Source organism: Hydra vulgaris, chromosome 04, assembly GCF_038396675.1.
Source record: "Hydra vulgaris chromosome 04, alternate assembly HydraT2T_AEP".
Lineage (NCBI taxonomy): Eukaryota > Metazoa > Cnidaria > Hydrozoa > Anthoathecata > Hydridae > Hydra > Hydra vulgaris.
Window position 1 is genome coordinate 2,966,959 of NC_088923.1, and position 25,850 is coordinate 2,992,808.

Genomic DNA, 25,850 nt, shown 5'->3' on the forward strand with positions numbered 1-25,850 from the left:
CATCCAATAAGACATTAAAAGAAGTCAAATAAGTTATGAAGTCTGGGTTTTCATTTATTTTTGCTCCAGGATTTGCAAACTATAATTAAAAAAGGATAAGTAGTTTTTTAAAAATAAAATTCGTTGAGTTACAGATATCAAATCATAAAAAAATTTTAAATAAATTTCTATATGCCAAAAGATATAGATTTATCTGTTAACGATACTCATACTGGGTGGCGCTTTGAAGTGCGACGTAAAATTAAACCACAATATTTTTTCGTTTAAGCGCTATCGCCTAGACTTTTTGACTTTTAAATTTATACTATACTACACCATTTTTAAAATGAACGCGAGACTTTAGGGTCTCAGAGTGTTCTTATCGTTGTCTTTTTGACGACCCCTCCAACAAAACTTGTTGGAGGGGTCGTCAACTGTTGAAAACATCACTTTCTTAATACATACATATATATATATATATATGTATTAATATATATATATATATATATATATATATATATATATATATATATATATATATATATATATATATATATATATATATATATATATATATATATATATATATATATATATATATATATATATATATATATATATTTGTGTATATCTATTAAAAAAATATGCATTTCCATAAAAGATGCCTTAGCAAATATTCTCAATTTTGTTGAGAATTCTGATAATGAAAGTAATGATTTGGTTAAATTAGATGGAAAAAAAAGGTATAAAAATTTTAAATATATCTTACATTTATGTTATTATTATATTATTTATTTTAGTTTTATGTTATTTTGCATATGCTGATATTTGACTGTTATAATTTTATTCGAATTAATGATGGAATTTTCCAGAATATCGGCATCTAATTTACAACAATCTTAGCAAATCATTGAAAAGTTTTTTGTATGATTAACTTTATTTAGCTTGTGAGAAAAAAATTTACATATAATATAAACACAAGTTTAATTTTTAGCACTTTTAGCGGTCTAGAGGCTACCTACTAATATTTTGTAAAAATATTCAAAACTTCTAAAGGCGGTGTTCTATCAATGACCTTCTCGCCATAATTAAATCATTAATGTTTAACATAAATAGCTAAATCTGATTTAATTTAGGTTACCTAAAAAATTTCCAAAATTTTAAGTTCAATTGCTTTGACATTCCCAAAATAAAGACGTTGCGCTCCAGGAGCGCGACCCAGTATAAAGTTGACCTCTACGACCCAGTATGAACAGGGTTAATATTAGAAAGTAACTGTGTTATATTATAAAACTTACTATAATATTTTATCATTTAATTTATTATTCCTTTTTTGATTTTCTTTGGTACTTATTACAATGTTTAAAATACTAATATAAATATACAAGAGAAAAATTACAAATGAAGATATCGTAAAAAAAAAAAAAAAATAAATAAATAAATAAATAATGCGGATACTCAAAGAACAACACAAGGTTTTGTCACAGAGAACCGCTAATGAAAAACTTAAAACTATAAAGTATAAAAGTCATTTTATAACTAGAAAATATAAATAAGCCAAAAATATACAAATATTTGATTTTAAAAATAAAAAGAAAGCGAACACTCGCAGAAGACCGTAAAGTCATCGAGAACCGCTCGTAAATTTAAAAATCTCATAAAAATGGAATGCATATATACATGGTTGATTGTATAAAACACAATGAAAATTTAAGTGCATTTATATACAAATTCAGTTGCATCACTGCATAAAAAAATAAAAAAATAAATTATTCAATGTTTAAAAATGCAAAAATATATCAATAAGAAACAGACCTGTAACCAGCAGAAGGGCCAAATACGTTGCCTCCCCCCCCCCCGACCACCACCACCACCAAAAAAATTAATTTATAATTATTAGGGAAAAACACATATGTAAAATATTTTTAACATGTATATTTTCATATATGCAAAAATGGTTGTTTATCTTCATTGGGTCAATGGTGATTTTCAAGCACACGAAGAGTCCATTAGTATACATCCCTTACCAAATGCAACTTTCAAAGAAATTGTGTGTGTACTCAAAGATATTCAATTGAGGATGACTTGAGATTAGAAGATGCGCATGATTAATGCTTTAATGGAACAACAATTATGTTTGGTACTAAATTTGGAGTAGCAACCAAGATAAAGATACTTAACAAAAAGTGATTGCACACGCATTGCTACGGTCACGCATAAAACCTTGCCATCAGTGATGTCATCAAAAATATTCCGAGTCTCAACAAAACCTTTAGAACAGCATATGATTTGTAATTTATATAATTGCAAACATATGAAAAAATTATCTAAAAGAAATTTCAAACTTAATGCAAAAGAAATTTTCAAACTTAACAGAAAACAATTCAAAGTCTATTCATTAGTTTTGTCTCACACGGTGGACAGTGCGTAGCAATGTTTTTGAGTTTCTAAAAAGCTATGGCAAGGTAATGGAACTTTGGAGTCATTGCAAGAGATAAATAATACCAAAATGGGCATGAATTCGAGGATTGAAGTTTATAATTTCGACATTTGACTTCATCTTTTGTTGCTGTTTAGGGGACTGCCTCCTGAAACAAACGGACAATCTGAGTAAGACACTCCAAGGTCGAAGTATTTCGGCAGAAGAAGAATAGAACTAGCATCTCCAATTGTTAATGAACTGAAAAATCTCGAGGCAGCCAAATTTACGAACTGTTTTAGGAGCGTGCTATGAAATGGAGAACTCAGACTGGTGTCGCTGACTATAAAATCTAAAGGAAAAGGAAAAGGCTGGATTATTTATAAAAACAACTCTTAATCCATAAAAAAATCTATCACTTCCATGGTTCACCAAAAGAACATTATCGTCAACTGTATTTTGAAGCTTTCGATCTTATCATCTGTTATATACTTATAAAACAGAGAGAATGTATGTATGTGTGTAAATATATATATATATATATATATATATATATATATATATATATATATATATATATATATATATATATATATATATATATATATATATATATATATATATATATATATATATATAATAACTACGATGGACGCAATTATTCAAATTATAGAGGACTGGAGTCATGCGAAAGATAACAACAAATCAGTTTATGCAATATTCTTTGATTTTGAAAAAGCTTTTGATCTTATCAGTCATGAGAAGTTACTGTTAAAATTAGTGAACATTCTACCTGGTTGGCTCACCTCTTGGATCGCAGCTTACTTATCTAACCGTCAACAAAGAATTAAAACAAATATTCACACCACTGACTGGAAATGTATCAAAGCAGGTGTACTTTAGGGTAGTGTTCTACGACCAATCCTGTTCGTTCTATCTATTTCCGACATTACCGTCTATCTTCCACCTGAAACTATCCTCGAAAAATATGCTGATGACATACTGATCTATATAATTAATGATAAAGTTCATACCAACCTACCTCAATCCATTGTTGATGGCGTTGCTCTATGGTCTAAGGTTAACGGAATGAAACTTAATGGCCCGAAATGTAAAATCACAAGAATTATTCCAGATGCTCCAAAATTCAAGCTTTACCATCCATTGTACTCAATAAAACTGAGCTTGAAATAGTCAGCAGCCACAAATACCTTGGAATGCTCAATGAGAATATTGATTGGGATGAACAATGGACAAAAGTTCACTACAATATAAAATCAGTACCGTATCTGCTCAAACGTCTAAAGCATATTGGACACACTCAGCCAAACCTTTTACAGGTATACCGATCTTACGCTATTAGCCACTTGATATATAGTGCTCCTATTCTCACTTTGTGCAGTGCTGCTGAAAAAAGAGAGATCCAACATTTTCATAAAAATGCCCTGCAAATTATTGGAATTGATGTAACCAATTCAAGCAGCTTCAATATTATTTTTGACATTGAAGAGTTACTTGACAGGATCTGTATTAATATACTCAAAAAGATCATTGCAGACCCATGCCATCCTATAACCGCTAAATTAACTAAAACCAACAGCAGAAACCCTAATAGATTCCCGTATGCTCTTAACACCGCATAAATTACTACTTCCACACTAAAAAAAAAAGATATAATAGAGGTATGTTATTCTACCCAAAGGTAGAAACTAATATTTTTAGGGTAGAATAATCGTTTATTAAGTTTAAGCTGTTAAAATGGTAGAAAGTTCTACCCTTGAAGAGTTTTCTACCTTTGCGTTAGATGTCGCCAGAATGCGCTCGCAAAGCATAAATTTCTTTATATTTATGAAAAGCTCTTACCTTTAAATATACAAAGCTGACAATGAATAAAAGTATTTTATAGTTTATAAAAACTATTTAGTTGGTTTTTATACTAACAAAAAACTTAAAAATAAACAACTTAGACAATTAAAAAATCAAATTATTTATGTTAATACCAGATTTATTGCTGCATCTGGTTTTAATGATACATGCGGCATTGCAGCAGTTAAAGATTTCAAATTTCAGTATGGAGTATTATTGTCAATTTCAGTTCTGCAGAAAAGGGTCTTATAATGCACGAGGGTTAATCAATCACATGATGTTGCAGCATGGTCATGAAAAACATCTGAATTTATCGTGTAGTTTAGATGGTTGTGTTCATTGCTATAACACTGTTAAAACATATAGATGTCATGTTTTAAAGGTTCATCAGTCTCATCTAGTTTCCATAACTTCCGATAAACTAAATTTATATAAAGATAGAGAAGAAAACTTTGAAAATATTGTGGAAGTGGAAGCAAAAAACATAGCGATTATTGAAAGTGTGGATGAAAATGCTAAAAAATTAATGACAGAATTTTCTGATTTTTTAGAATCTTTTGGAAACAATTTATGTATAACACAGCTGCAGTTGCGCGAAAAACACATGCTGCCACTTTCAACAGCTTCTTCAATATGTAACAAAATTATATGTTTGCTTGATTTGTTCCAGAACAGTATTGTATCATTAACAAGAAAAAGGCTTAAAGCGCTAAATATTGAATCAGATGACGACTCTGTGTTAAATCAATTATTGTCATTTTCCTCAATTTATGACAGTGTCTCTCAACTGTTTGCAACTGATCGTCTTAGAAAATTATATATGCTAAATAACCTTGAGTTTGTTTCCCCAATAGAACTTGATGTGCAGACTAATGAACTTCATCAAGTAACTGAAAGTCTTGGTGGTTCTAACAATGTAATAAGCAATAGAACATTGCCTTTGCCTGTTGTAGTAGCAAACACAGATAATAATATTTATACAATAGAAAATAAAAAAAATCATAAAAAAAAAAAAAAAAAAGTTGGTTATTATATTCCAATACTTCAAACTTTGAAAACATATCTTCAAAAAGATGATATATAGGCTTGTTGTGAACGGAACCGCTTAAAAGCAGTTAAAAGTGATGGGATTATGCGAGATTATTCCGATGGTACACATTTTAAATCCTTAAATGGTAATAGCAACAATTTTATTCGTATACATTTGTATAATGATGAGTTAGAAATCTGTAATGCACTTGGAAGCAGAAGAGGTACTCACAAGGTTTCAATTTTTTATTTTATAGTTGGAAATATTGAAACTCATTTATGGACAAACCTTGATCATATTCACTTGCTATTAGTTGCGCAATATAGTACTGTCAAAATGTATGGATGCGATAAAATTTTAAATAAACTGAGGAATGATATTAAATTGCTTGAGATAGATGGGCTTGATTTAAATATTCTTGGCAAAATTGAACATATTAATGGTACTATCGTTACATTCTGTGGAGATTTTATCCTCTCATTTTTTTAGTGGTTTTTCTACTTGCTTCTCATCTGGTAGAGTTTGTGATTACTGCATGATTTCGTTTAAGTTTCTTTCAAAAGTTCATTCAGAATCTTTTTGCCAGTTGAGAACATTAGATTTACATAATTATCATGTTCAAGAAGTAAAGACCGATAAATCACTCAGTGGTGTGTACGGTGTTAATAGCTATTGTTCTTTATCTAGTTTGCAGTATTTCAATGCAATTGAATGTTTCCCGCCTGGTTTTATGCATGATGGACTAGAAGGGCTTTTGAGTATGAATTTTTCAATTGTTGTGAGAAACCTTATCAAAGAAAAATTATTCACTATTATTCAGTTGAAAGAAGAAGCAGCAAACTTCAAGTATGGCATTCCAGATATTTGTAATAAACCTGCTATATCATGTGTTCCAAAAAATTTGGCAATATCCAATAAAACAATCCATGGAAAAGCAGTAGAGCGATGGTATTTCATTTTTTGCCCATATTTGTCAGTCGTCTTGTAAAAAATCATGATATACTCCTAAGCAATGACTTTGGGCTGCTTCATTTGCTTTGTCGACAAATTGTGCAAATCATTTTGGCACCAGAAATTGACATAAATTGGACCCCTATTCTTGAGCATCTGATTCAAAGACATCATTCTCTACTTGAGCGAATTAGCCCAGTATCATTTATACCTAAAATACATTTTTTATTACATTATCCTAGATTACTATTGCATTTTGGAGCTTTGCGACACCTCTGAGTAATGAGATTTGAAGCTAAACATTAATATTTTAAACAAATTGCACGTCGTGTAAAAAATTTTAAAAACATAACATTTACTTTGGTACAACGACATGAAATGCGCAAGTGCGTTATGAATTTTGGAAGAAGCTTTTACTATAAGGGTCCAGAAATTTTAAGTTGTCAAAAAATATTATCTGTTGATTCACTTCCATTTGAACTTATTGATGCCATAAAAAAAAAATTTGTTAATACCCATCAAGTAAATCAATATGAGCAGTTTATATCTGCCGCAAAACTTAGAATTAATGGACAGATCTTTTATACAAGTACAAGTATTATTTGTCTAATAAAAGGTTGCAATGACATGCCTTTAATCGGAAAAGTTAAGTATTTATTATTGTTTCAAGAAACTTGGATTATTGGCTGTGTGTTACAAATAGTAAAACAATATATAGAGTTTGCGAATTTTTACAATATAAAGCAGTCCGATAATTGGGTTGTGGTGATACCTGGTGAACATGTCAATCATCCGTCTATGGGTTTCTATTTTGTTAATAATCAGGAAGGCATTTTATTTCGTCATCGTGTTTGCATAAAGGATGAATAAGAAAATTAAAACATTTATAACTTATTAAAATTTAGTTTTTACAAATATTTACACTTTTAGTTTTATATATGTTACTTGGGTGGGTGTCTGCTAGATTAGGAAAAGTCTGGTAACTCAGATTTTTGCACAAAAAATAAATCATGCAGCAATCTGGGAAATTAGGTAATTAAAAGAAATCAGGGTAATTTACCTTAAAATATTGGCAGACACCCTTATAATTTTATTTGCAGTTTTGAATTTTCTTAAACTTGTATTTAATTAGTTTGATGATATTGCTCTTTTGGTATTTTCTGTTTTTTATTTTAATATACTATTTATAATTTATTAGTTTAATCTAGTTTTACGAAGATCTTGCGGGAAAAAAATTATTATAAATGTTTTATTATTTAATAGAGTATTAAAATTTTTCATAATTCAACAAAGTGATCAAATTTAATATGCCTCTTTTCAAGATATGGTCTGGTGATTGCTTAGTAAAAAAAGCAATTATTGCTGAAGATTTTGATATGCTGATAGTGAAGGGTAAGAAATTTTATAATTCAATTACATTATAAATACATTATTATTTTAAGTATTCTTGGTAAGAGTTAATCCGAAAAAATATAAATATAACTAACTCTCATTAAATTAACTTTTCAATTTTAATTCTAGTGTTTGAGAAGTTTCAACTTTCACCTTATTGTAAATAGCGATGGAACAGAAGTAGATGAAAGTGATATTTTACTCAGTCTTTCGGGTGAAGTGTTGCTAGCTCTTCGTGATGGTGAAGAATGGCAAGTTTACAGTGAGTCTTTATTATTAATGGTATTAGTACATTAAATTGTTAAAATGCAGAGTATAAAAAAGACAATGTGTTGATTGGATTTTTTTATTTTTATTTATTTTTTATTTTTGTAGGCTTCGAAATTGTTGAAAAACAAAAGTTTTTGTTTTTAAGAAGAGTTCATCATAATCCTTTTGATTATAATGGCCTTTTTTTTTTCTTGGCTTTTAGTGAAAAAAGTTAGCACCATTTTTAAACGGTTTTGATAATGTGATTGCATTTTTTTGTAGGTTTTTGATGTAAAAATGAAATTTTGTAAAGCTTTATTCTATCATTTACGCCTTAATTTACGTTATAAATAGGTAATAAAGTTATAAGTATTATGTTATTTATTGCTAAATAAATTATGTTTATATTGCATAGGTTCTGTAACTGTCACAACGTCTCCTGAAAAATTGCAATCTTGTATTCAGTCTTTGTCTTCTTCATCACTTTTGCCGTTACAGGAAGGTGAATCTAGTAGCACTGAGCAAATGTCTAATACGTCTAAATTGAAATCATTCCCAACAGTATACTGTCTACCAATGCTTCCTAAGCACTCAACAGCAGCACTAGAGAAAGCCAGCTCTAAAGCGGATCTAGATGTGTCGAGTGAACGACAGTTAATTTGAGTTGTTTATGATGATCTGCTGCAATGTTCTTTGTAAGTAGTAATTTTTTTTTAACAATTGATTTTTTTTTTTTTGTAGTTGTAAAAGGAAAATTTCATTTAAAAATCCTCATATTTTGGGGAACAATTACTATAATAATTGCCAATATTGCAAAAACGTTGTATAAAAATTTTCCTGGCTAATATCCTGATATAGGGGAAAGCGTGCACCCTTGATCATAAAATCCAGGTCGCATTATGTTAATAACATTCTCCTAAATTAATAATACTTGTAAAAATAGTATTGACTATAAAAAATATATATATATTTTCATAAAGTTTATTAGAACCATAAATATAGAAAACTCTAAAATAGTTTTATAATTTTGCCTTTCATAAATTGGATTTTAGGATTAAGGGTGCATACTTTCCCCTATCTATATACATATATATATATATATATATATATATATATATATATATATATATATATATATATATATATATATATATATATATATATATATATATATAATTAAATTTTCCTGTGTAAATATAATGTAGCTTTAAGGCTTTGATTCTATTTGTGTGTGGTTTTGAGCAATTTAAGCGCTATAATAACACATCGGCCGCACCAGCGCAATCCCAAAAGGAGGAGCAGCATATATGGCTAACATATGCTTTCCACACGTGAGCCAAACAAAACTTCTTTGTACAAGTAAAGTGTGGTGATTTTTCTTTTAAGTGTGGTTTACACACTTAATAAAAAAATCGTTGTTATAAACTTTATAGTCAAATATAAGCCAAAGCATCAACGCCATCCTTTAAAGGAGAATTGTAAATATATGGTTACTATGCAATTGCTATATATAGCCCACATTAAAACTTCTTTTTGGTTATTATAAAAGCATATTCTTTTTAAAATTTAAACTTTGACATAAATAAGTTTACATTCAAGTGTGCCTTTAAAAGCGTTTTTTGCCGCTCATTTAAACGCGCGCTAAACCTTGTTTGTTATGGGCTGATTTAGCTTTGTGCCGCAATGCTAAAAAATTTTGGATTGGTATAAACTGAAAAAGATTAATTTTGTATTAGTTAAGCTCAAGCCACCAAGCTGTCACAATTCCTGTCCATCGAAAAAAACAGAGGATATTTGCGTAAACTTGCCAAAACTAACAATTCAATACAAGAATTGTTAATGGCATTTCCAACCAAAAGTAGCAAAATGACTATAAAGATTGTGCAGATATTAATGAGCGTCACTACCATCATGATTACTTTTAAGAAATAAAAAAAGATATTGAAACTAAAAGCACTTTTATACTTTTTCATTTCTTAAATTTAAATAAAAATTAAAGAAATTTATCAAAACAGATATTTTAAATGTTTTTGAAAAGATTTCCCTTTCTAATTTTTTTCAATCTTTAATTTAATTTCTTTCAATGCTTTTTCATATATTAATCTTGCTGAAAATTGTTTATCTAAATTGACTCAATTTGCTTACAAAAAAAGTCTTCACTTTTTGATATTATTTTGATTTTTAAATCTGAATTCTCTTCTGTAAATTCTTGTGGGTTTCATTGAATAATGAATTTTAACTCCAACAAAACTCGGATGTTTACTGCATGCAACTATCAAAATATTGTAGACGTTTCTTTGTCTATGAATGCGACTATCTCACTAAATCCTCAACTTAACGTCTTTTTTAGTTATCATTTCAACTGAACTTTTATGGAAACCATAAATAAATTCCATTGCAAATTTAGGATCTATTTATAGACGCTCTTTAACATTGTAAAAAAGTTGGAGCAGCTGAATATTCCTACTTTGAATGTCTTTTAATTGTTATAATGTTGTATCTCGTTATCTTTTTAAAAAATATTATCCTTTTTGCTGCTTAAAAGAGTTATCATGTTTAGTTCCTTCAACCAAAACTTATTGTCGCCTTACTCTTTGTTTAGCAAAGTAACATCCTTTTAATGTGCCTGTATCTTCATGTTCTTAAATATTTTAATTAATCTTGTTTTTTTCTAAAATACTAGGTCTCTCCTATCTTCATGTTTTTCTAATTCATACAACTGACAACTTTTAACCTCTTTTGTCAACTGCTTCCTCGCTTTTTTACTCTACTCGTTGCTTTTAAGGAAATCCCACCTTAATAGTAATTGGTTACAGCCTGGTTAAAAGTGAATTAGTTTAAAAACAAAATATAAACAAAATCTTATAGAGGTAATAAAATACAACAAACAATTAAATACATTGAGATTAAAAAAACAGAAAAGAAATACTAGCAAAAATATAAGTTAAATAACTTACAGTAATTCTAAGAATAAAACAATTATTACATCCGTCCAATACTCCCTAATAATAATAAAACAAGTTGTTATACATTATTAGATAACAAATGTTAAAAATAGTAATGTAAAAAAACTTTAATGAAACTACTTTTAAGACAAATAAGAAAACTTTTAAGACTACTTTCAGGAAAAACAAAAAAAATAAAAAAAAAAGTTTAAAAAGTATTACGAAAAAGAAAGAGATCCTTAAAATTTAGGTTAAAAAGTCAATTAATCAATTAATCGAGCGGAGTCGTTAAAAAAATACATATAACTGTTGCTTTGATATTTATAATAATTAGGATAAGAAAAATAAATTAAAAAGAAAAACTGTAAATTAATAAAAGTTAAAATTATTTTTATTAAAAGAAAACATCAAATTAAGTTCAACAGTCATTTTGTAGAGAATTTTATTGAAAAACATTTGCAGAGAATTTTGAAAGTTTTGTTATTAGTAGTTTTAAAGAACATTCCAATTTGAAAATCAGTTTAAAAACTAAACATATTAAAAAATAATATGTTTAGTGTTTTTAAATATGTTTATTTCGTTAAACAAGCTGCTATACAATTAAACAAGTTGATCATGGTTTTCCATTGGATCAATTTGAAGCTAAAACATCTCAAATGTGTGCAAAGGTTTTTACAACTAAACTAATGCATTTACTAACCTACATATAAATGTATCACGTTAGGTTGTACCTACTTAGTGTATAAGAGCATATCAACATGTCGTTTTAATGATGTTAAACTGATCTCATGTATGAATTACGAGTCAGATATAAGATCAGTTTAAAGTCATTACTTTAAAAAATATATAAATTTAATTGCACATTGGAGGTTAAAAACATTAGAGTTTCCATTAAAAACATTGGAGTTTCCTATTGGAAATAAAACAATAAAAATACTCCAAATCTGATAGATTCCAGATCTGGAAAACTGAATAATGTCACAGAGAAGGTATAATTGAAAAAATATTGTTTTTACATTTTCATAATGTCATACTTGAAAAGATGTCATAAAGAAAAGGCATTATAAAAACCTTTTCAAACTGAATAACTTAGTTAATTTGAATTATTTCAAGGAAAATTTTTTTAAAAATGCGTATTTGAATTGCAGGTCTATGTTCATTTTTTTTATTATTTGTTTATTCTCCTTTGATTTAGATTATTTATTATTAGTAGATAAAGTTTTTCAACTCTAACTAAATTTGTTTGCTGAAATACTTCTTTTAACGGGTGATGCGGAAGTTATCGAACATATCCTAATTTCATTATTTGAGCATAATAATTATTTTTTTCTGGTTTTATGCGTAGGCATAAACGTTCTATAAAATATAAACTTTATTATTTGAAACACAACTATTTAAAATGAGGTTAAATGCAGCTGAACGAGAATCTTTTCGAATGCGACTAAAAATGTTTTTTCTAAATAAACCTAATGTAAAAAAAAAAAAATCGTAAATCATCTTGAAAAGGAAGGATTTGCTCAAAGTACAATATATGATAACCTAAAAAGACTTGAAACTGTTCAATCGTTTTCTGATAGAAAGCACCCTGGTCGTCCGACATCCTGGACTAGAGAAAAGAAAGCCGAATTAACGAGACTTGTCAACAATCGAAAAGGGGTCAGTCAGAGAAAAATTAGTATTAAATTCGGTGTAAATCAATCGACAATTGGTCGTCAGTTGAAAAAAAAATGAATATTAAATATAGAAAACGTGAAAAGACTCCAAAATACACTGTAGAACAACAAATAAAGGCAAAGAAAAGAAGCAGAAAACTAGTTAACCAACTCTATAACACAAAATCGCTTCTAGTCATCGATGACGAAAAATACTTTTGCTTTTGCAGGGGACAATATGCCTGGAAAATCTGGATACTACACAAACAACAAAAAGACATGCCCAGAAAGTGTTCGGTTTATAGGAAAAGAGAAATTTCCAAAACAATTATTAATGTGGTTAGCCATATCTGACCGTGGTATATCCGAGCCATTGTTTCGCACTTCCAAGGCTGTAGCGATCAATTCATCAATCTATATTAATGAATGTTTAATATAACGACTTCTTCCATTTATTCACAAGTATCATGGAGACTTTAACTATTTATTTTGGTCAGATTTAGCAAGTTTTCATTATTCTAAAGATTCTCTAAATTGGATGGATCAATATGTCTATTACGTTGATAAAGAATTCAATCCCCCAATTGAAAATTTTTGGGGACATTTGGCACAGAAGATTTACGAGGGAGATTGGCAAGCTTCAACAGAGCAAGTTTTGATTGATCGCATTAAACTAAAACTACAAGAAATTGATTTAAACTTTTTACAGTCACATATGAAAGGCGTCAGAGCAAAATTGAGATCATTTGCAGATGGTGGTGTTTTTTCAAATAAAAAATAATATATTTCTATTAAAAGATAAATGCTTTATTAAAAAAAATATAATAGTAGTTTGTTTTTTTATTTATAAATAAGTTATTGACGTTTTTATTTTGTCCAATAACTTCCGCATCATCCGTTAAGAAAATAAGAACAAAATTTAATATATTTTTGAATGTTATTTTTAATTTAGTATTTAGGTTATCAATGTCGCTAGAGGAAAAAATATATATTATTAACTAAATAAGATATGAAGATCAATTTATAATTTTTATAATTTTTTTTGTTATTGGTTTTTTAGAATAATTATAATATATATAACACTTCATTTACTTCACGATATTTATTTCAGTTACAAATTTATAATTTTGGTTATTTTTCATGATATTTCAGTATAAAATGTTTATTTATGTTATTATTTTATTGTTTATATACATATCTTAATGTATACAAACAATAAATATGTTGCTTAATGATAATGAATATAGTTGACTACAATTAAATCTCTAATTGCGGTATTGTGTAAACTGTTCTAAAAGTGTCTTTGCATTCGCAGATGTACCTAATAACAAATTTAAACAATTATTTTCTTCTGATGAAATTATTAAAACAGATGATTTATTCGGTCTGCAAACTTTTTCCTGCCTTTTTACTTAAATAACGTTTTTAATCAAATTAATAGTTATGCTTCATCTAGTTTTTAGATTCTGATGAATAAACTTCTTCTTTATTTAACATAGTTATTGTCAAAAGACATTAGACAGTTTATAAATACTTTGATTTAAGCGAATTCTGTACACCTAACTTTGATCATATAAATGCTCTAAAAGTTTTGTCTCAACAGCTCATCGTTACAAAAATACTATGACGATTTAAAAATAATGTTATTATAAACTAGTTTTGGTTTTTCCATTTTTGATAAAACTGAAATAATATTAGATTTAAAAATGAACATCTTGATTCATTTGAATCTCATTGACAACACAGGTCAAAACAAAATTTATTGCATCGATGTTGACACTTGCTTTTGCTTAAGCTTGATACAAATTTAAAATCAGCTTATGGCAAGGTACATATTTTTTGTAATAAACATTTTTTCACTTTTTAAAATTTACATAGTTGACTAATTTTCCAAGGTATTCATCTAAAGCAGATTTTAATTCATTCATAAATACTAGGGGTGTTTTCAAACGATTTAACTTTTTTTAAATTTTAAAATAAAAATAAAAGCAGCTGAATACATATATTCTATGTTTTAACAAAAAATTGTGTTTAATTTGAAAACATCTAACTTATGCAAGCCCGAAAACAATGACGCTAAACCAAGGACACTAAGTATTGAGCGATAAAAATGTTTAAAAATATTTATAGTAATTTAATGTAAAGATATTATTATTATAAAACTTCATTTTTTTAACATATTACCATTGAACTTTTTGTTGCTTTTTAATACCATTAAACTTTTTGTTGCTTTTTAATACCATTGAACTTTTTGTTGCTTTTTAAAATAATGATGTAAATTGTAGTTTTGTATGATATTGCAAACCAAATTGTTTAATAAAGAACTTTTTTTATTTTAATGCCATTTAACATTTTGTTGATATAAAAAAAAATAATGCAAATTTTAGTTTTAAATAATATTGGAAACAATAATTTTTAATAAAGAGAATGTTTTAAATATAACACCATTGAATTTTTTGTTGATTTCTAAAAAAATAGTATGAACTTAAGTTTTGAATGGTATTGTAGACAAAAGTATTTAGTAAACTATATTTATTCGAGAAGAAACTTTTATTTTTTTTTTCTTTTATAAACTTTTTCTGAGTCATCTCAATTGATGTCTCAACAGCAACTAGCCATCATGTGTTTGTACAAATGTTCTTGGTAACAATCTTTATTTCTCTTAAGATCTTGATTGATTCACTTACCTCGATCTTCTCTCACATATCCAAGATTTTTAGGAAACTAGTCAAGATGAGTATTTATATTAATATATATTATGAAGTTTAATACTCATTTTATATCCAAGATTAAATACGCCTTGTAACAGTCTAACAACTAAAACACCACAGTTTTTAGCTTTTTTATTTCTAAAAAAGTTTTTTACAACATTCACAAACGAAAACCATGCGATATATTTGTTGCCATCTATTGTATTAAAGAATTCTTTATCATTTATAAGAAAGCATTTATGTGGCCAATTAAAAGTTCCAGGGTTTTTTTCTCTCTAATAACAAACTAGTTAATGCTTTAATTGAATACTGAAAACAAACATTACCAGTTTTTAGTGCTTTAACCAGTTATTTCATTATTCAATTGTTTCAAATCAACTTTAAGATGGAGTGATGGAAAAACAATTTATTTCTGATAACAATGGCTTCATTCGCAATATTTGGCATGGCCACTGTGTGAGTGTAGTGAACTTGTCATTTTTTTTGTTTCCAGTATTGGTTTTTCGCTCAAATAACTCACATGCATAGAAAACATGGAAATTTAATTTTAAGGTGATTAAACATCGTGTTCTAGATGTGTAATCACGTTAATCACCATTTGAATATCTTGGAAAGGTTCTTGGTAAGGGACAAGCAGAATAACTTGGTAAGGGACAAACAAAATGGTTTAGCACCATTTTAATTTCATGGTAAGGGACAACCAGAATGGTCAATTGGTCAATTACCATAGTTAAAGCAGACACATTTGAGGTCTCATTTTAAGCTATTGTTAAACCAATTTGTAAGATTATATAAATATATACTTAACAGAAATAGAAGGCATCAAATATCATTACAGAAAACAAATAAGTGAACATCTGAAAAAAAGTTAACAAATGTTTTCTCTCTTCTTCTAAAGTAGGAAAATTTGTAAAGCTGTCAAAAAGGTTCTTTTTTTTTAATCGATAAGCTAATAGTTTTGCTGCTTGCTTGAAAAGTCATTCTACTTTATCTGAGTGAAACACGAAGCAATTTTAAACGCTTTTATTAGAGAAGTCCTCCAAACCTGATAAAAACTCTTCCATTTCTGTAGCAGACATGATTTTTTCATCCTTATACAAAAATAAACCTTTCAAAATTTGAATTGGAATCTTTTTGGAAAATTGAATTGGTCTAATAGCAGAAGGAATGTGGGATAACCTATTTTTTGCGCTTTATTCTTCGAACACAAGAGGTATCGACAAGACAAAAATAGTACTTATCAATATGGTTTAGTGATTCTCTCAGCACCACGAGGACTACGAAATTAAATTTAACGCGAATCACAAAAATCATGAGGTATTTTCAAATTTTGAGATAGCTACCAAATAATTTAACAAATAAAAATACGATGCTATCATACTTGCAAGACAGCTACTAATCAGAATAATGATCAATAAAGGTATTTGAGTTTAATGCCTCCGCTAAAATGATTAAGAGTTAACACATTTTTCTTGCTTTTGTAAGTTTTGGACATATGCTCAGTCTGGTGTTTGATGAATTCACTATTTTTCTCACACCGCCATACTGCATTTTGTCAAGTTCTTTCTATATCAGATGAGCAGTTCCCAATTTCTGTTTGCAGCTTATCGAGAGCTTTTTAATGATCTTGTCTAACTTTATCAACAAAACTTACGCTAACATCGCTCGTTTATTCATGCAGCATTATATATTGCGGCGATAATTCTTTTCTGTTGTCATTTTACAACTGTATCTTGTTCTCTGGTAAAAAAAAACACTAAAGTTTCCATTTTTATGACACATTGATCTAATAAAAATCCTTTTATTTGTAAAATCTTTAAAGCATCATAAAATTAAAAAAAAAAGAGTGCTCCTGAAGTAAAGAAAAGCTAAAAAGAAAAAAGTCATTACACATAGCATGAGATTTCCAGCATCAAATTTGATAGCCTCATGGTCACCATCATTGAGCTCTTCAAGGGCATCTAATTTACTAACTAGATATAACCCAATAGAACAAACAGAGTCAAGTATAGAACTCCTTCTGGTCTCGCAAAAGCGTTTCACATTTCTTGGCACACGACTCTTTAAATTATCAAATCTTTAAGTTAAAGCCATAAGTAAGTGTAGTTTTTTTACATTCATGCCGTGCCTAAGAAAGTTAATAATTGCGTGCATACTACCTACTGTGTGCGCACACGCAAGATTCAGTGAATGGTTATCACATGGTAAAAAATGAACTTTGGGATTGATTGCCATGAATTTATTTTGTATCCGACTTATATGTCCAGCTATTGAGCTGCATTGTCAAAGCTTTGTGCATAACGGTTTTCTGTTTTTTTTTTTTCTGCTGTTAGCTTTTTGAAAATTTGAGTTATCACTTCCACTGTTTTACACTTAACTTGTTATTATTAATGAAAGACTTTAATGTTGCCACTTCATTGTTTTCTATATCTCAAATAATATATTCATTATCACATATCTGATAACTTAAAACAATTGGTCAATATGGAATATACAAGGTGTGCTATCAAACACAATAGCGTAACATTTTGTTTTCCTTTGTCATCCATAATAGTGATCTTAACATGATCACAAATCAGAGTCATAAACTCATTTTTTATTACAGAAGAGAGATATTACACTGTAGGTTACTTACTATTACGTGCCTCCTCAACCTTAGCAAAATATATTAACCTTAGTAATATGACCTACCACTGCGTTATGCTGAGCTAGCCAAAACATAGTTTATGGAAAAATGTTAGTATTTTCCAGATACCACTAATAGTGTCTTTCAATGGCCATTCTGCGTTATACTTTGTTCTGCTTACAACACTAAAAAAATAGATCGTTTTCGAATGACCTTAAATATTTTGTATGACTTATTTTGTTCCACAATAAAAATAGAATCAATCGTTTATTCCTGAAGAAGGCTAATTTCTAAAACTTTTCAAAGAAAAACATAACTAACATGAGGTTGATTATTCTTTTGCTGCTTTATGTTAGGATTCAGCTATTTCCTAACAAAAAATCGATTCGTGGTTCCACAACCGCAACAAAAAATTGAGAAGGAGAGCAATATTGTGTTTTTTTAAGAGTGTTAAAAGTACTCGTTATCTGCCTGCGTTTTCATTCCATGCGGTAAAAGTTTGCGGTTATACAATAAGGAACAATTGTTGCGGTTTTAAAAAAGGCTCTTATTCTAGATTTTAAAAGTAGCCTTTTTAATCAGTTCCTCTTTTGAAAGCTCATCTAAAACTTATCAATACACCACATGACTAAATATATTCATAACAGTCTCCCTACATGGGGTTATACTTTCTGTTTCTTCAGAAAATGGTACTTCACGCGCATCATGATGTCATCTCACTGTGGGCGGTCATGAAATGTGGGTGGTCATAAAATGTAAGCATTCATCGACTTTTAATTTTTTATAGCTGCGGTTTCGTAGAAGCTGCCTAAAAGGGCATTTTATGCAACCGAAACTAAAAACATAAAATCATATAAATCTATAATGATAGGAAGTTAGTAATTGCTTTTGTAATTAGTTTGCATAAGGTTCTATCATCTATTGCAATGCCTAAAGTCCTCACTAAGAACGTCTTAGTTTATTGATCATATAACAATTAATATTGACCATAAAACAATTAAGTTAATAGTGCAATGGTAAAAAATAAACTTACATTGGAAGTAAAATTTAACAACTACCATTGAACTCACAACTGAAGTACATTTCAACAATTTTTATTTTATATCGAATAATTTAACATAATTTAATATAATTGTTTTATTTTTAAAGTTAAGCAATATCTTTAAAAATAACTTTTATGTCTAAAAATTGTTTAAATTTTTTTGGCGATCTAATAAACCATTGCGCCCAAACCCTTGACCCTCCGTCCTCCTCTTACTCTCTCCAAGCTGCTCTCTCTCTATCTGCTTCCAGGAAACTTTTTATTTATCCAAGAGGCCATCCTTTAATAAATATATTAATTATGGCTTAACTTGATATAGTTCTGAGGGATGACCTCTTGAATAAATAACAAATTAGAACCCGTTGTTTATCTTCTATTTTTCCTAAGAGGTGATGCTTGTTGGCCTATTAAATTGGTAAACAACCTTAAATCCTTTGTAATAGGTGCCCCAAGAAGTACTTAGGGTCTTCCCCCTGACCATTTCGAAAAAGCATTTATAAGGAAATTTACGCCTCCTTTCTCACCAATCTTATAAAACTTGCTCAGAGGTGGCTTTAAACCAGGGATCTGTAGCTCCTGAGGCAAGTGCGCTACCACTGTGCTACGGTTTCCTTTATTTTATTATACTAAATTTACTTTTTAGACCTATTATTATAGGCTTTTAGTTAAACAAATTTTGTCTAAAGTTCGTTTCTCTCTAAATGTTGTTAAAACATATGCCAAAGTTAAGGCCACAACCTTGCTTTTATCTGCAATATCAAAAACAAACTAAGAAAGAAGCATGATGATGCCAAGGTTGCTTACATGAAAATGTGAGCAAGACCATGTTGTGTTGTAGTTTTGCACTTGCCAACTTATGGAGGATGCCCCAAAGCTTTTTAAAGATATTTTGAAAATGCTATAGCTATAAACAAAAAGTTTGGTGAAGCAGACTTTTCTATTACATTTACCTGCAACCCAAAATGGTGAGAGATAACTGAAAATTTATATCCAGATAAGACTGCAAATAATATACCTTTCTTAAATAATCATGTATTAAAACTCAAAATAAATAGTTTTCTAAATGATATTTTTAAGCACAGCGTGTTAGTAAAAGTTGTAACTTATGTTCAGGTTATCAAATTTCACAAGCGTGGATTGACACATGTTCATACTTTATTTAATTTTACAAATGAAAAAATATCAAGCCCACATTATAAAAATATCAAGCCAACATTTATGTTGAAGCTTTCATGTCTGATAAGACTCTTAACTTGCCCAAATACAATGCGGTATAACTGCTAAATGTTTTTACAACGGCACAACTGCGCAAATATTTTTATAAATAAACAAATTTATCATAAAGTAAACACTTTTTTAGATTGCCAATGCACATGAAGTATTGTGGTGAATATAAGAGCATCTTGTAAAACATATGCTTCACACTATTATCCACTAGAAAGTTAATTTTACTGATAACCAATTAGAGTATTTTAGAGAAAGAGCAGAAAAAATGTCTTAAGGTCATGCAGCTCAACAAGATACATACCTTAGAGCATAGTTTAATTTGAATACTGAAAATAACAACCATATTGCTATTCATATGTAGACATTCCTTTTTACTTTAATTTTATGATAATTGATGTGAATAGAGGCAAGACAAAAGAGTGGTAACAAGGTGATAGTAATAATTTGTAAAGTTAATATAATTCTAAAATTATTTTCTTTTAAATTGTTACTTTTGAAGGTAAAAGAAGCTATGCTTTAAAAGGATGTATGCATTGTTAATGCTATTGTTGCTGAAAAAATTCGTGACGCATGCGCTTTAGGTGATTTATTACAAGATGACACAGAATAACAGAATTCACTTTCTGAGGTATTTTGAATGCGTATACTAAAGTATTAATTAGACAGTTATTTTCAATTGATTTGACCTTTAAATAACGATACAACATTTTCCATCTTTGTAATATACACCAAAGCTTTTATGATAAAGGACTTCATTTACTGTTTAGTCTCACTTATAATAGCCAAACAAGCAACTCTTTGTCAAGTTGAAAAGAATATTAATTTAAGTGGTTAAACAATTATTCGTTAAAATCTGTCTTTTCTAAAAAAGTTTAAAGATTTTGTTCTATATAATCTAAACTTTTTTTAATCAAAACGTTCAATAATCAATTGGCGAACTCAAAAGAATGAGACCACTGCTAATCACCAATCAATTAAATCTGCATATTTCTATCCTTGCCGCATTGATTGAACAACAAAGTGTGGAAAATTTGCAATCACGGCGGTTTTTATGAATGGACCAGCTGCTGACCAAAGGGAAAACGTTTACAAATCGTTAATGGGGTACTCAAAACTGAAAAGAAAATTTTTTTTAGTACGAATGTGAAAATTTTGCGTCAAAAAATATCAACTAGATAATTGCAATAACTATGAAATGATTGTTTTTTAAATATTTTCAAAATAAAGTTTGTATTTAATTGTGAAAAATGTCAAATGAGTTCAAAGCATCATTTCATCCTGTAAGACAATTAAAAACCAGTGGATGGCGCAACTAAAGAAAACAACTATTTTGTAGAAAGTAAACACACAGTTAAAAACATCTAATGTTTACAAATTCCTAACAGATCGCTAAAGAGGAGGAGACAATTTCAGGAAAAATTTGTTTAAAAAGGAACTGCAAAAACCAAAAAATACGAAAATGCAGTTGTTTTTATGTTGCAGTGTAATCTAAACCGCTATATTTCAAAGCTTCTCAGAGAACGCGGGACTTTAAAACTTCACATATTTTGTTTACTTTCTCTAAGCTTACAACATTCCTGAACCAAGTCGGTATAATAACAGAATCATTAATACGCAATTAAAGACAGATTTAATCCAAAGAGAAAGCACCCTATTGAGGTTATGGTTTATGCCGGTATCTACTTTGATGAATTTTAAACAACTCTAGTTTTGTTCCAGAGGGGTACTAACCAACTTACAAACTTTTATTGCATTTTTTATTAAGTATTTACTTCTCCGCTCGCAAAGAATTTTTAAGCAAAAGCAATATGTTTTTCAACAATAATCTACCCCAGCTCATCAAGCCAAGTAAAACTGATCTATACTACATATTTCATGAAATGGATCCATGTAGCTTACAAATATAATCTACATTACATGGAACAAGGAATGGATTTATAGTGTAACTTCCTGTCTTAATATTGGACACTTTTTCTCTACATGTACCAAATGTAAACTATTTTCACGGAAACTTTTAGAGGCACGTTAGTTTGTTTTTGTTTTATTAGATAAATAATTGCATTAGGTGCAATCGATATGTTATTAAAAGATGTTTGCAACAACTACTTTGCATTTGGAGAAAAATTCATTTTTTTTTTGTAAAAAAATGAAAGTCATTTCTTATAGACAAATACTACCTGTGATGAAAAGAGGACAACCGGCTTAAGTTGTAGAACCATGTTTAAAACTTTCTTTATACTTGTAAGAAGTTTGTATTAACTAAAAATAGAGAATATATGATGGGGAAAAGGAACTTATTTACCTTTTTATACTCGGATGTGGAACAATATCTGTCAAAGGAAAAGATCCTTTTAAAGCAAGCATTAAACTACAGCATCCATGCATTATTAGCTGGATTGTTAATAATTAACTGGATTGTTGAAAAGATGTTCAAAAATACTAAATAAGATGATTATGCCAAATATATCATTTTGACACCAACTAATATGGATTCATTGTCAATCAATAAAGAAAAGCTTTAACGTTTACCTGGTAAAGTCAGAATTTATTTAAGGACTGATGAAATTGAGGCTGCAACCTTAAAGAAAAGTATATATATAGTTTTGTTGAACAGCCTAATTACTTCAGATACGCCTAATATATAAAACATTAAATTGATTGTGTAAGTATGTTATTTAGAAATTCAGATATCGAAGCTGCGTTATGCAATGGCATTCAAATGAATGTTTGTGCACTTTAAAATAGCTATACTTATAGAGGTTTTTATGGTGCCTCTGAGAGTAAACTGATATTTTATTCTTAAATTAAACTGACTGCATTAGATTCTAATTTACATTTTTTTTTAACATAAAACATTTCTTTAAATGTGATATTTTGTTGTTTTCTTACTTTATAGTCTTTAGATTTTGTTATTCAAAATAAATAAACATAGATACTTAACCAGATACTCAAACAACACCTATATTCTGCCCAAATGTTTTTATGCCGCAACTGAGTTTTCATTATCCATTAGAGGACCAAAAGTATGGAATAAAATCCTATCTAATAAACTTAAAACTCTTGAAACTCTTGACGAATTTAAAGTAAAATTGAAGCAAATGCTCCTAGTTAGTGATGGAATGCTTGACTTTTTCGGGTGAGGCAGATAAATTTTTTCGATTTAGTTTAAAGTTCATCTTTGTCAACCCTTTTATGGTTTTGGTTGAAGCATGCTTAAACACATATAAATATATGTATATATTTTATGATTGGAAAGGTTCAATTTCTTGTTAAAAACCTTTTTTTTTATTTTTTTATTTTATTGCAAGTTTTACTTTGTGCAAATTTATATTAATCTTTATATACTTATTTATTTAGTATTTATTTCTAAGAGTTTGTTATTTTACTTTTTATTGATTATTTTATTACTTTAAAACAATTTTTTTTATTTTTATTTTATTTTATTTTTTTTAAATAAAAAAAAAAATTTCTTTATGACCCTGTAACTTTTTGTTTTTGTTTTATCCTTTTAAAATAGAGTCTTATTTTAAATATATTGGTAACATTTATATACTCTATACGAAATTATTTATTTTTTACGGAATCAATCTCGGGGCTTGGCGGTAAGACAAATTGTGTCTTCTTCTTGCCCCGGCCATCTGTATATTGGAAATATTGGTTGTATTTATATTTTTATACGGCAAAAAAAAAGAAAGAAAAGAAAGAAAAAAAAAGATTTTTTGGTTTGAAATTTATTGCTTGTAGATAGGGAGCTCATGTTGTATTTATAACTTTTGTTAGTATTTGAACTTTTTATCTAACTTTTTGATGATTATATTTGTCGTAATATGTGTTTACAACTGTTATAAAATGTGTTTATGTTTATAAGGTTATATGTATTTATGGTTTGTATTTATGTCTATATTAGTGGTGTGGTAATGTTTATTATAGGTGTGTGGTGTTACAAAATTGGTGTGGCAATTGTGTAAAGCAATCATAATGTGTACTTAAAAATATGCAATAAATTCTAACAAATTCATTAACTGAAATCCATAAAAAAAGTATTATTATTTGCTACCACTTACTAAATCCGGTTAAAATTGAACATAAGGTTGGCACACTGTGTAGTTAGTTGCTCAAACATTACCTATTTTACGGGTTGCTACTGCTAATTTAATCAGAAATTTTGCAAAATTGTAAATTTTTGTAAAATGGATACTGTCATTTTGCATGTTATGTGCAATAAGAGAAATTTGAAAGGTGATTTTCAAAAGTGCTCACCATAAATATTGCGTTATAACAATATACATCACCGGATACTTCGTCAATACTAAAAACATAATAATTTTGACCGTTTTACGAATGCATCACTTCCAAGTAAGGCTCAGAGTGTTCTTATTGTAAATAATAGAGCATTTTTTTACGTGATCTATAAACCCCATGGGAATCAATGGGTAAACTCTCAGTTATAAAACATTTTTCACACAATCAGCGGGTATTAGAGTTTTACACCAGGACTAAAACACATTTGGAATCATGAAATTTATTTCTAATATTCATAGTTCCATGTTTATTGATAAAAAAAATTAATTTTTAAAAAACGCATTCTAAAAATAATTTGCAGTTTTTAGCAAGAAAAAATGCGTTTTTTCGACTTAATTTTAGGACTCCTAAAGCCTCATTATATTTTAATAAATAAAAACTTTATTTTTGTTTTTTATTATAGTTTACAATATATTTCAGTTTTTATAAAGAATCATTATACCTTTATGATTTAAAAAACACCGTTGAAAAAATTACCTTAATAAATTCCTTTGCTATCTCACATTTTTCATTACCAAATGTTGCTATGCATTCCTCCTAATGAAAAGTATTTAATTTCAATTATAAAAATAAAAGTGTGTACATATGTTAAAAATCTAAACAAAAAACATAAAAAGTTATTAAAAAATAGTTTGATATTTAAAAGTACACTTAAACCCAAAAATGAGATGATGTTAACTTGAAATAATATTTTAAACCCACAAAATGTTAACTTGACATAACATTTTAAAAGGAATTTTAACTTATCGTTGATTAAAAATTAAAACAAAAAATATTTATATTCTCACAACCTCACAAAAGTCCTGAGAATTCTAAAGTTATAAATTTATCCTAGAAGCTTTATTGTTCATAAATTTTTGAAAAACATCTCTATTTCTGATAAATATATGATCATATCAATGTTAAAATTTTTTAAAATTAGCAGCGAAAAACTCACTATTTAAAGCAAAACATTGTAAACTTTAACGTCATCATAAATTAGGACAGAAAACACCTGCTAAAGTAAATGCATTTGTATGTTTAATAATTTATCTGTAGATAAACTTTACCATACAAAAATTAGCTGAGGTGGGGCCCAGCGAGAACCAAAAACAAAGTTTTAACGTTTTAACATTGAAACCAAACGCCAAACTTTACTTAGAACATCAACTTGTGTTTTCGGCTAAAGCTTCAGCTTTAGAGCTTAAAATGTACTTGTAAGTAGAATTTTCAGTAAATGCTTAACAAATATACCACAACTTTTTATAATACATCAAACTATATTATTTAACATTACCAAGAAGTTAATTAAAATTCAAATAATCATTACAAAAACTTTTTTTTCTTTCTCAGCATTAAATATGTGTTGTGAAATTTTATCGATCCGGACGCTTGATTTAATATCAAACCAATTTTCAAAAGTTTCTTCTTGGAATTGATGGGAATTAAACTCTGTAAAATTGTCATCAAGGTTTTCGTA

At 28.3% G+C, this 25,850-nt stretch overlaps 1 long non-coding RNA gene across 1 annotated transcript; it reads right to left on the bottom strand.

Moving 5' to 3' along the window:
- LOC136079518 (uncharacterized) lies at window positions 1–25,850 on the bottom strand. The gene is made up of 4 exons (XR_010637979.1): window positions 25,701–25,850; window positions 24,869–24,928; window positions 10,844–10,888; window positions 1–79 (listed from the first exon to the last, which is right to left on the bottom strand). It is a non-coding gene; the product is annotated as an uncharacterized LOC136079518 (long non-coding RNA).